The 14,104-nt window shown below is 39.4% G+C and overlaps 1 pseudogene; it reads left to right on the forward strand.

Moving 5' to 3' along the window:
* Nucleotides 1–8,011: 8,011 nt before the first annotated feature.
* Nucleotides 8,012–8,480, forward strand: LOC137379845 (large ribosomal subunit protein eL28 pseudogene; annotated as a pseudogene).
* Nucleotides 8,481–14,104: the final 5,624 nt, after the last annotated feature.

A 14,104-nucleotide genomic window follows, 5' to 3' on the forward strand; every position in this document is an offset into this window, starting at 1 on the left:
CCAAATGCTAGCACCTCTGCCCTTCTCATGTTAGTCATCTTATACCAAATGTGGATGCTTTGCTGCAAAGGAATATTCTTTTGTTTTTGTCCTTTTCATAAAAATTGGTCGTAAGTAATGAGACATCTTGTCTGCAACTCTGGTCACTATACAAATAACATTTTCACATATCACTGCTTCATCAATGACCTTCCCCCTGTCATAAATTCAGGAATGGTATTGTTCACTGATGGTTCAGCTCCATTCACAATTTCTTATAATGAAGCAGCCCATGTCATCCTACAACAGGATCTGGACAACTGGCAGGTAACTTTTGTAGCATTTAAGTGCCAGGCAATGACTATCTCCAACAAGAGAAGGCCCAACCACCTTCCCCTGATCCTTTACGGCTCAACTATCACTGAGTTACCAACCACCAACATCCTGGGGTCACTATTGACCCAAAGCTTATCTACACCAGGCATTTCAACACAGTAGCTACAATAGCAGTGCAAAGGTTGATTCATCTCTCAATGCCCCTCCACCATTTATAAGGCTGAAGGCAAGAGCGTGATGGAATACACCTGTTTCTTCTGGTGAAAGAATAAACTTGTTATTTTCACCAATTATCCACATTTGCATTGTTCAGCAATTGTACATTGTCAACCCAATTAACCTGACTTACCATCTCAACTTTTTGTTGAAGATTGAACACATTATTGGGGTTGAACTTTGAGTTCCTTGTCTACGTTGCATAGCCCGTATCTCAGCAGGACAGGAAGCCAACCTACAAAGTGAACAAGACTAGCCCCTTCTTTGTGTAGCCACTGGGGGAACTTTTGGGCACCAGGCAATGGGGATAGTTGTTGAAAACAATGGAGGCAATTCTTGCAATAGCAATCCTGTGCATTCTTCCTGGCTTTTAAATGAATCAAAAGGATTTATTTTGCAGTTAACTACTTACCCAAGTGATCTGTTAATATAGTTTTATCTCAATTAATATGTTACTTCCTTTTCCAGATGGACATGGTGCATTTTTCCACTCTTAGCAAGATAATAAAAATAAGACAAAAACGTCTGAAGACCACCATTTATAAAGAACAATAGTTTTCAAACCACTTAGCAATTAAAGATCAGGGAAAATTAACTTTTGACAGCAATTGGTTATTTGATGTCTACAGCAATTGGTTAACCATTACCAAAGAGGAACTCTAAGTAGTTGTACTGCGCTTAATAGGTTCCTTACAATTTTATTTTGTTTGTGATCAATTAGTCAATGTAATTGATGCTAAAATCTGCACGTTGGCTGGTGAATGTTTTGAAAACTAATTTGCTTCCATTGTATTTTTTGAAGGACAATGATGTAATCGAAGGCAGGGAGTTCCTATTATAAGCACTTCCTGTGATAGGTTGAAATCCTTGTTGCACCCATTTTCCTGCAGTTGTTTTCCTAATTAATATGTGCAGTAATATGTGTGGAAAAAATTTAAAGTTACAAAAATTCCACAGTTTTCAGCACAGGAAGCGCTTATAACTAGAATGTCCTGCCATGTATTGTTGCATTGTGGAAAAATACTTCTGTAGTCTGCAGCTGCAATTGTTTATTATGCATGGATAAGATTATACCTTTTTAAAATTGATAGATTATGAATTATAATGAATACTTATTTGTTGAATTATAATAAATAATTATAATGAATGATTTAGCCGGTTATATATAAAGGCTAAAGGAGGACAAATTCTGTACATTCAAAAACAAACTGCAACTAACTCATCTGGGACACCTGAAGCCGCAGGCAGTGTGCAAACGTTGGCTGAGTGATAAACATTTCTTGTCAGAGCAGTAATCACTAAGACAGTAAAGGATAAACTGCTGATCGTTCTATCTTTTCTCAAATTTTTTAAGCAGAAAAAATTACTGTCTGGACATGCTTCAGTCACACATACCTAACCAATAGAACAATCCAAAACATTAGTCCCTGCACCAGTCACTAATTTGGAATTTTGTAATAACTATATCTTTTGTTTTGTGGCAGGAACTGACCTGTAGTAATGCAAAACATTCCTTATATAAAGAATATAGTTCAAATGGCCATCTCAGTCCCTACATAATAGAAAGCAATGCAAAATCCATTAAACAGATCCAATAGTTACTTCTCTTTTCTGTACCCCTACATGTAAACATGGAATAGTAAGTAAGATAGCATTCAGTGAAGGCAGATATAATAATGAGATCTGGTTTTACATTATAATTTCTTGAACATAATACTATAAGCCACACAAACTAATTTTTCAGAAATGTGCTGAATGACTTTTAGAATGCTGTATGTAGCAATTCATATCTTTTTTAACCAATAAAATATCCATAATTTGGAAGGAGGTTGAGTAGGAGGTAATGGAGGCACAAACCATAATTTAAAAGAAGTCTTTGAAATGTGAATCATGTCAAATAGCTGGAAGGTGACAAGTATTACATCCCTATTAAAAAAAAATGGAAGTGTTAAGCCAGAATATTATGAGACAATTAGCTTTATATCCATTGTGGGTAAATTCCTCAGGAAGGATTTTCCTTTTTGTTGTAATGGTGGTTGATCTTTGGTGAAGCAGGAAATCCTCCATGCCTGCACCCTGACCTTGGTTAGTTTCCTGCGGTTGGGGTAATTTGAATAACTTGACTGTATTTCTGCTGCTGCCTGCTTCAGGTGGGGGTAGGGAAGTTGCTGCCACACTTATTGCAATGCATCACAGTCAGTGGAGCCTACAGAAGTCATAAAAATGATTTTCAAAACACTTATTTTAAGTCTGTCCCTTTGTAATGGATCGCTTGATTGATTGCGCTAGGTAAGGTGGCCCTTTAACTTATAAATTCTCCTTTGCACCCATTATAACCCTGGATATCAGTAATGTATTGGTGTTTTAATGGCCACATTGGTAAGGCTGAGATGATAGGAAGGATACTGCATGACATATACTTGCCATTTGTGTCTCATTGTACTCACCATAGTTGGGTGCACATATCTGAACTGGCATTGGGTGGTAGGGAGCTGGCACTCTTGGCTCACTTCCATACCTGCCTTCCCAGGTTCTGCTGGCTTACCAGTGTAACATCGGAGGAAAGTCAGCCCCCAATCCATAATATAAGGTGAAATTAGTCAACAATTTGAAAGGCACAAGCTAATCAGTGATAATCAACAGGGATTTGTAAAGGTCATGCTTAAGAAATGTAACTGAACGTTTTAAGAAATCACAGATGTTGTCGTGAATTGGCCGCCCATTATGTGCTTCATTCGGTTTTCATTTCCATTGGTCACATTGGAAATGAAAATCATCAAAATGTAAAATGCGCGCCCATACACATCCACCTGTTTTCTATCTGGCGGTAAAAGTGAAAATTCACCACAGAGGGTTTAGATAAAGGAAATACAGCACGTGCTGTATGTAAGGATTTTCAGAAGGCATTTGGTAAGAGACTGGCTGCAAGAAACAGTAGCATTTCCACTGCCAAAGATATGAATATAATGGTGGAAAAAGCTTAATGATCTCAGCAGAAAAGCAAAAGTAAATGTGAACCTTTATACAGTTAAAATAGTTTGTCAATCATGTGGCTACACAGTACTGTTTCCTGTCACTCAAGGGTTGTTGTGTAATGATATAACATTTTATTCAGTATGGTAGAATCCCATGCCCACCTAAGAAGCACTCCTAGTTACAAACCATAGAAACGCTACAGAAGCCCATACAAGGTTGCAATGCATGAAAGAGCAGCAACTTAGCAGCCCACTCACAATCGCCCATATTAAGGAAAATGAACATACAAATATTATGGGATGTTGTAATGTAGCAGATAGTCATGAAAGTGTAATATTTCCCTGCAGGAGAAGGAAGCATTTAAGAGAAGGCATGCCACTGAGATTGGCAGAGTACCTGTTAAAGTTCAGGAAGTAATCCCAGTTGAAGAAAGGGCTCCAGCAATAGAGAGGTGGCAGAAGATGGTAAAGCTGATGGGCATGTCATTACTGAGGGGTCATATTTTGCTTTCCTTCCTCACAGTCCACAGTTCTGGTTCATGTGTTGGAAATTTTCAACTTACAGGACCTTCCCATGTAAATGACAGTGACGATGTAAGCACCTGAGTACAAATTAACCTAATTGTTCATGTGAATTGTTGTTTGACAATCTTTCTGTCTTCATAGGAATGACAAATTAATTAGAGACTGGGCTCTCCACACTTGAATGGTACCCTATCACAATTCTATGATTTGGCCTATGCAGCAACCCAGTTTAGGGTGATACAGTTAGATAGTTTGAGGGGAGTACTGAGTTGGAATCACTGAGTAGCTGGACAGCAGGAACAGAAAGCACAGGAGGAGGAAGATGGGGAGGGCCCTCATTAGAGAGCCTGCTCCAGCAGCTGCATAGGAAATGAATCTAGATCTTAGTGGCCCTGCATTCAATAGAAGAATGCTTTCGGAGAATAATAGATTTTCTCAATCATTGAGTGGTGTGCTTACCAGTTTCTGCACCATGGTGACAAATGTAGAGGAGTCCGTATCCCATGCAGACGCACAGTATTGAAAACATGCAGATATCCTCGGAGTGAATGGCAGCTCCGGGGCAACCTGCTACACAATCTCTCACAGCTGAGACCTTGTTGCCAGTCACAGGTTTTCTTATGAATGCTCAAACTTTTGTAGTACAGGTCCTTGGCCACGGCCTCCATGGACAAGCTCACAGCGGAGGTTGCTTAAAAAAGGGAAGTAGTCACCTCAGTGCACACTGTCACTCCTCTTATGGGTATTTGAGAACCCTCAAACCTATGGGCAGTGTGATTGAGGCAGGGAGAAGGGGAGGATTGGATGATGGCTCTTTCTCCATCTCTCCAGATGGCTCCACTTCCACTGCTGTCGCTCTGCCCCTGTGTCTGTTCAGGGCCTGCAAACATGAAGGGTAAGCAGTCTGCAGTCTGAAGCTGGGCTGTCTGGTGTACCTGGTCACAGAAATGGAGAGTCACCCGGTGTGCCAAAGCCTGACAATGATGTACATCTTATATCCTCCAGACCTCTTTCTCCCTCAGGAGAACTACATAGATAATAAGAGCTGTAAGCCTTGGCTCAATGGTAGCGCTCTCACATCTGAGGCAGAAAGTTGTGGGTCCAAGTTCCACTACAGAGACTTGAGCACCTAATCCAGTTGACACCTCAGTGTAGTACTGAAGGAATGCTGCACTGTCAGAGGTGCCATCTTTGGGATGCGACATTAAATGGAGGCCCCATCTGCCCTCTCAGGTTGACATAAAAGATCACATGACACAATTTGAAGATGAGCAGAGGAGTTCTCCATGGTGTCCTGGCCAACATTTATCCCTTAACCAACATCACTCAAACAGGTTATCTGGTCTGGACATTATCTAAATACTGTTTGCGGGACCTTGCTGTGTGCAAATCACTGCCATATTTTCTACATCACAACAGTGACTTCCAAAGTACTTCATTGGTTGTGAAGAACTTTTGGATATAGCATCGCCTGACTCCATCACTGCCTCAGCTCATCTGCTACTGAAATTCTTATCCATGCCTTTGTTACCACTAGATATGACTATTCCAAAGCTCTCCTGGCTGATCTCCCATCTTTTATCCTCCATAAACTTCAGCTCATTCAAAACTCTGCTGTATGCATCCTAACTCCAAGTCACGCTCACGATTCACCTCTGTGCTCTCTGACCTACGTTGGCTCCCTGTTCGGCAATGCCTCAGTTTTAAAATTCTCATCCTTGTTTTCTAATCCCTCCTTGGCTTTGTTGCTCCCTATCTCTGTAACCTCTTCCAGCCTTACGACCGTTCATGATCTCGTGCTCCTCCAACTCTGGCCTTTTGTGTATCCCCAGTTGGTGGCCATGCCTTCAGTTGCCTAAGTTCTAAGCTCTGGATTTCCCTCCCTAAACCTCTCCACCTCTCGCTCTTCCTTAAACCTACCTGAAATTTCTTCACTCAGAGGGTTGTGAATCTTTGGAATTCTCTACTCCAGAGGACCATTAATGCTTAGTCTTTGAGTATATTCAAGACTGAGATTGCTAGATTTTTGGAAACTAAGGGAATCGAGTGCTATGGGGATAGGGCAGAAAGTGGAGTTGAGGCATCTGCCAGGATCTTATTGAATGGCGGAGCAGGCTCCAGGGGCCATATGGCCTACTCCTGCTCCTATTTATTATGTTCTTCTATTGTTGCCTGTTTGGCCAAGCTTTTGGTCATTTGTGCTAATATCTCTTTATGGGGCGTCGTGTCAAATTTTGTTTGATAATGCTCTTGGGAAGCACCTTGGGATGTTTTACTACATTGAAGGTGCTACATAAATGCAAATTGTTGTTGACCTGAGGTTGTGAAAGGTGCCATATAAATACAATTACTTTCTTAGATCAAGGACTTAGATGAAGTCTAGTTAGCTGAGTACAAAACAAAGTCACTTTTAAAAGGGGGAAACACTGATGGAAATAATTAGATTGGTGGTGGGACTCTCAACACATTACATACACCATGAAAAAGATCAGTAATTCCAATATATTATTTTTACAAGGCTAATTGCACTCCTTGATCAGAGTTCATTTATGAGAACTGCAGTATTTAAAACTGATGCTTAGAAATAAAACACTGGAAGCTTTACAAGCTTGTACAAACTTGCTGTAATCTCTCCACATTTCATATTTGTGGTTTCACTCTTCTTGATAAACACAGTAGAAAAAGTTAACAATTTTCCTGTTGTTTCATGATTCTTGCACATTTTAAGCATATTTGCCATCCTCAGGAATCTTCCAACGGTAACCAGTCATATCCCAGAGTTTTTAATTGTTCTCAGGCAGTTGCTTGCTTTGTGATAGCTTTACCATGACAACCACATAATGTTTGCATTTTGCAAAAACTAATCCCTGAATATCCTTATTGTGGAGTTAATGTGATGCGTAATGTTTTCTGCTATTTGGATAACACATCACTACTTTATTAAATTATATGATTGTTTGTGCTATGGAAATTCATGCAAGAGACTCAGTTATTACTGCACTATTGATTCACTGTAACCCTATGAGAGTCATAGTAGCAATTGTGCACCTGGTCTAGGAATAGCACTGGTTTCAAACTTGAATGGTTAGCCATTCTGTGGTGTAATATTATAACAAGATCTCTTAATTCAAAATCAAGAATTAGCTGTCATTATTATGTCAAGTCTCAGGTGACTAACTTGTTGGAGTGTCACATATCAGTGGAAGATGGAAGGGAAAAGTAAATTGCTACTGTGACAGTTGAAGAAATTAACTAAATAACATCACCAACAATAAAGCAAAAATACAAACTTTGTTTGAAAACAAAAGTACAAACCTCCATTGTGGCTCTATTAACACGTCTTCATTTTAACTAAAATTCTTTGTTGTTGGTCACCCTGGGTACCCAATATGAATAGAAATCCATCACCATGTATAAGCATCTCTAAACCAAGACAATGACAAATCTACACATGTAGAATTTCAGTTTGATACAGAGTGCACCCTCACTCCCCAAAGGGACACAGTCCACTCACCAGGGAGCCTGCCAGAGCCAAGTTTAAAGGAATACCTAGGTGTACACAGGTGTGAAGTTTAACCAGCTAAAGCTGCATAGCTTAAAAAGCATTGGTTAGCTTTCTGCTGTTTGCTAAGTGAGGACTACCTTGCCCGCTAGGACATAACATTGCAGGGTTATCTGGAGCCAAGTGGGAAGAATTCCAGTCCTTATTGACAAATCTTCTGTTTCAAGTTGCATTAGTGAGCCAGACTGAGCTGGTCAATCATTGACAGTGATATAAAATACTGTGGATCTGTCTGCTTTAGATATGTACACATGGGTCTGCCATAAAGGGTTGATTAAGTTTCAACCTTCACTCATGAGGTGATATAATCCCAAAAAGGCACACTTACCTCCCTACCAAAAAGAATAGTCACTAGTTGGTCAACAGACAACTGACGAGTCTAAGCTTGAGTCCTCACTGGGTGGATAGCTGGTGGTGACAGCTGTAGAAGGTGGTTGAAAATGTCAGCTCACCTCCAATGGATGATCGTCCGGAACTACTCCAGTTTCCTCATTAAAAGAAACAAGCAGGTCTACAGCACTGAGGCCAACAATCTGAAGTCCAGAAACTCTTTCCGTTACAATGGACTTATTCACCGCAGAACTGTAGGGGTGGAGCCAGCAGCTGACGGAAAGGGAGTGGTGGTGGTCCTCAAGAAGCGAGCAGGCCAACGCAAACCGGCAACATCCTATGAAAAGATCACCATTAACAAGAATGGCCGCGCTACCCTGAACAGTTTGCGTCGCATCATCCGCAAAAACAACTACCGAAAGGATCTTCGCATGGCTGCACTTCGCCGTGCTAGTGCTATCCTGAAGAGCCAGAAACCAGTTGTGGTCAAGAGGAAACGTACTAGAGCTACCAGAAGTGCATAAACTTGTAAAGATTGGACATGGTTCATAATAAAGGGAGGTTTTAAGTGAAAAAAAAACTAGATGGATAGCTCATTATATAAATGCTTGAAAGTATTGGCATCATCCACCAATGAATACACACCCTATCTCATAAAATGGAGGTTTCACCACTTGTAGATGCAAAGATTTATCACCAACTGCTTAATTCTCTACAATTCAACAATGATAGAAGCTGAGCTTTCTTTCTATCATCATTGGGGTCCAATCTGGATATTTAAAGAAGCATCCCAAAACAGCAAGTTAACGTCGGGACATAGCGGGAAAGCAGTGGGATCAGAGGGGGTAAATGACGGCCCTCATTTTAATTGTCCCCCCTCATTTGGTTTCCACCAGGCAGGGGGAGTTAAAATTGGGGCCGGCTATCTGTGCTGACGAAAGGGTCTTTATCCTGGTGCATTGCATGTTTTGCACATTGTTGAAGACTTTCAAAGTATGATTCCTCTCAATTAAAATGAAATATTTAAGTGATATGTACCAGTATTCCATGCATAATTTTAACACGATAATTATGCCTTAGGTGTGCAACATGTGGAGCAGAAGAAAAGAAATACTCCCTACTACACATGTAAAAAAAACAATCTATTGTTTTGAATTGTGAGTTTGAATATTTGAACAAAGACCCTACTTATTGAATGTAGATTGTTATTGCGCCTCGGATAGATGTTTTGAGTGGAAATTCCTTTTGTTTATTTGTGCAGCTTCAGCTCACTGGTAGCGCTCTTGCCTCTGAGTTAGAAGTTTATGTTTTCAAGCCTCCCTCCAGAGACTTGATCATATAATCTAGGCTAACACTTCAGTGTAGTACAGTTGGAAGTGCTGACTTTTAGTTGAGAGATTAAACTGAGATTCTTTCTCTCTCTCAGTTGGATGTGAACAATCCCATGACACTCTATGAAGAAGAGCAGGGGAATTGTCTTGGTCAACATTTTCTTCCTCAGCCAACATCACTAGAACAGATTATTAGGTCATTTGGTTGCTATTTATGGGAACTTGCTCAGCAAAATAGGCTACAGATTTTTCCACATTACAACAATGACTACACTTCAGAAATAATTTGCTGTGATGTGTTGTGGGCTGTCCTAAGGGCATGAAAGGTGCTATAAAGATGCAAATTCTTCCTTCTGATTGCAGGCTTATGTTTTGCTTCATGGATTTGATGCCCCCATTCAAAAGTAGTCAAAGGTAACCTTGCGTCAGTGTTCAATTGCAGATATTTATTACAAGAAAAGAATATAAGTATAAAAGCCAATTTGTTTTCAGGAGCCTCATTTTTAAAAATTTTAAAGTCCTGTACCTTTCCATCCATACTATTCACTTTCTCTGTCCATTCTCACTAATTCAGCACATAACTTTCTTTGTCATGTTTTGCATTGATCATCACATGGAGCATACCTGAGTGCCAAATCAGACAGCTTGAACTGCATAGTTCAAGATGATACAATGTTCATCTTCTCAATATAGCACTTATGAGTAAGAACCATTTGCTCCTGCAAGGGTTTCCTGCTTGACACTAACATGCACCAAACTACTTTTTGCCTTGTGCTATACTCAAGTGTGCGAAGCATGTATAACATTATCAATGGCTGATTCTGGCTAAGAGTACATGTTGGAGTAGAGTTGTTTGAGATAGTCACAATGTTAAAAGTTAGTTGTGCCAAAGAAAACATATAGTAAATTACTTTGTTATTCCCACATTTTAGTCACTCGGCAAATATTCTAACATGTGCTTGCAACTAGAGTGCATGTCTCTGTTCAAAGACATCATTTCTAAAGCATTCCTGCAGTGTATAATTAAGATCAATTTTACTAGGAAATACTGTTGAATCTGAAAGGCTGTATTCTTTATAAATAATCTTACCAATTCTTCTCTTCTATTTTAGTGTAAAGGTTCATGAGATTGAGCTTCATTTTGGAAGTTGCCTTAAGGAAGAAGTACTGTGCAGGATAGTAAAACAGCTTGCTATAGAGTTACTGGAGAATACTGCTGTAAAAAAGCACTGCTGCAGTAGAGTCCAACAGAAATAAAATGCAAGATTAATCTAATCAAAATCTAGCAGAAATGTATACCTATATGAAACATTGTACAGTGAAAAAAGAAAAAAAGTAAGATGGTTTAACTATGTGTCAGTGGTTTCATAAGTATCTGTCCCCACCCTTTGATGAAATATTTCAAATTTACTGGTGAACCTTGGGTGAACTTGTACTTTGGTACTAAGGTGCCATTGAGCTTTTCACAATAACATATGCACAGTAAGCTATGTAACAGATGATGCTTCTATTGTTTGGTTAAATATTGTTACACTTCCTGTGATAGTCGCAGTGTAAATCAGTGTTCCTCAGTAAATCATGAAGTACAAAATCTATTCAATGAGTGACTGTGACCTGACTAGTTGGGTTTATAATTCAAGCAAATAGGAAAATACAGATTTCTGCATGGACCTTGCGAAAGTCCATTTTACTCTTCACCTTTACAGAATATATCTTTACCTTGGATCTAACAAAAATCACAATTAGACTAAATTAAGCATTCACTGCCATAAACATACTGGAAATGCTGTTTGTAGATAGGAATGGGGTCGGCCCTGAAGTCCCTGCTATTGTGCTCAACTGCCTTCTGAGACTCACTGTTTCCACTCACACAAGAAGAATGGTCACATAGGTTTCAGAGGCAGCTGTTGCTCATGGAACATGGCGCAGTGTGAGTTATAGCAACAGTTATAGCACTTCTCGCAATGTTTGAAAATAGCTGAGTATAAAGTGCAATTAAATTCATACATCATTACAAACAATAGAGTTATCCATTTGCAGTTACAGTAATTGTCTCCATGGAAGTCAAATGACGGCAGGATTTATTAACATTTGAAGGAAATGCTTTTCCTTATAACTAAATTAGCAAATTAATTTCACCTTTGTCTTTGCAATTAGGAGTAGGAGAAGATTTCCTCTTTAATGTGTGATAAAATTGTAAACCTGCAACCCAAAATTCCTGAGTTGAGGGAAGGCAAAAAACAGCAGTTAAACCCCTGGGAGGGCAAGGCGGAGGCTAAAATATGGGGAGGCCCCAGAATGGCCTAGATTTTGTCCCATCTGCACAAATTCCAACAGAAATGGGGACAGTTGTGCAAATAACAGCTTGTCTGATGTCATCCATCCTACATTCTGTTATTTCTGTCTGTCATATGCCCCTTTAAGTGAATGGCTGTATAAAGCAAGCATTCTTGTCAGGACCAGCTAATCAAGAGAGAAATGGTTTCTTAAAGCTAAACTTCTGTAGTTTTGATTGACCCCAATCTTTTGGTCATCTGTTTGGATTGCTTATAATTAATTTTTTAATTTGTTTTCAACATTTGAGGCCTTCCCCTACATTTTCTCTTCTGTGAGAGGGTTGTTCCAAAGAAAAATTGGGCGACATATTTCTGAAGGCTGCAAATGTTGTTCCCTATGGGAATCCCATTGTACATGATTTACATTTTGGTGGCAGAAATGGAGAAAAAAAATAGGCAGAGGCCATACAAAAAGCTATGGTTCATTTGGTAGCACTCGTGCCTCTGCACCACAACATTGTGGGTTCAGTTCCTATTCTAAGACTTATAGAGCATACATCTAGGCTGACACATCAGTGCTGCAAAATCAGAGGTGCTACCTTTTGATCGAGATGTTAAACTGAGGCCCTTCTGCCCTCTCAGGCGAATGTAAAAGGTCCCGTTGCACTATTTCAAAGAAGTCCTGTTCAATATTTATCTCTTGATCAAATCACAAAAAGTAGATTATCTGTTCATTATCACATTGCTATTTGTAGGAGCTTCCTGTGCACAAATTGGCTGCTGCGTTTCCTACATTACAACAGTGACTACACTTCAAAAGTATTTCATTGGCTGTAAAGTGCTTTGGGATGGACAGTGGTTGTGAAAGGCTTTTTCATAAAGGAGAGCCAGGCCTTCCCAGCTAGCAGGATGCATCAACCTAGCTGGTTCTTATCAAATTTCTCTCATGAGTTATGTTTCAGGAGGCTGTACCTCATGAAGATTTGGTAGAGTTCTGTTCTCTGGTACATCAAGATCTGATGACAAAGTCAACAATATGGAAAATGGCAGAGAAGGTCTCAACTTGCCCTTGCTTCTGTGTCTCATCCAGAGTCAAGTCTTCATCCAAATAATCTTTCTCCTCCTGTCTTTGTCTGGGCTGGTGAGGATAACAGGATGAGAGTAAATGATCAGTGGATGAGTGTTCGCCAGCACTGCTAAAGGTAGACATGACTGCTATCTCTTCCTCCATTTAATGTAGCACATCCCTTAAGTCCTGCCATTGGGGCATTACTTCGCTTCATGGTGGAGAAGGCACCCGATAATTTTGGCCCCTGTACTTTAGAAACGGTCTTATGATTTCATCACACATGGATGTTATGATCCTGTTAGGTACCGTTAACTTTTAAAAAGAGAAAGTTGAATTCCCAAAGCCACGTTTTGATTTGTAACCACCCTAGGTTTGTCTGCCAGCTTCTCAAACCAGGTGTTTTCATTTGTCTTGCATTAAAAACATTCCATTCACAAATTAAAAGTTACCTCTAGAAAATGAATACAAACCATGAACCAGCTGATCATAACACCTTCCCCTAGGAAAAAATGAAAATTCATCACCATAGTGAAACGTGTTTATTTACACAAACAAGAATAAAATAACTTGTAAATTGCTATCCACTTGAACAACTACCTTATCACATACAATACCCATAACAGTCTTCTCCATTGTCCACCAGATAGTCCATCTTGACAATATTCCTTTGCTGAATTTGTAACTAGAATCCATGTCCTTTACCAGAAGATGATAACATTTAAATAGATGGAAAGGACACTTCCAAAACTGTGGTATGTTTCCTTGAGGACAGTTGTAAGTCATTTAAAGCCCCTGCCATTGGGGCATTACTTCACCGCTTCTCTAGTTAGAGCATCAGCAATTGTGTTGCTCATCCCCGCAACATGAATAATTTTTAAGTTTAGAGGTTGCAGCATCAAACTCCAGCGAAACAACCAAAGATTCTTTGTGTGAAACTTTTCGATAAACACCAGTGGAATATGGTCAGTGTAAATGAATGTTTCTTTTTGTGGTGTGTGTTTTCTGAAAGTTGTCGTCTTCTGTATATGAAAATCCAAATTTTTCCCAAGTCCCTGGGTAAACGATGATTCTGATGGTCCCTCTGGCTTTTTCATACCAGTGGATATGAATTGATCCAATTGGTCCTTCTGTACGTGGAGATTTCTCATTGTTAACTACATGTGAATTTTCAAACTCCGTCTTTGAATCAGTTGGTTCAGATTTCACCTTCTGAATTTTATTCTCTTCCATATTTCCATGTTCATTGGTTAAGCTCAAAAAGAATGTCCCAATTAATTTGACAGTTAAACCGTCTTCATCCCCCTTAACTGCAGGCATATCTTTATGTCCATTCTCTAGACTCAAACATTTTGAATTTTCTTTTTGAGATAGCATGTTTAAAACTAATACTTTCTGTGTTAACAATTCATTTTTTTGTTGGTCAAAATTTTCTTTAGCCCCTTTAAGAAGGTTGTTCAAATTGTCCTGATGTTTAAATACAAGTTGCTTGATATTCCTGTTTGGTT

This window comes from Heterodontus francisci, chromosome 18 (assembly GCF_036365525.1).
Source record: "Heterodontus francisci isolate sHetFra1 chromosome 18, sHetFra1.hap1, whole genome shotgun sequence".
Classification (NCBI taxonomy): domain Eukaryota; kingdom Metazoa; phylum Chordata; class Chondrichthyes; order Heterodontiformes; family Heterodontidae; genus Heterodontus; species Heterodontus francisci.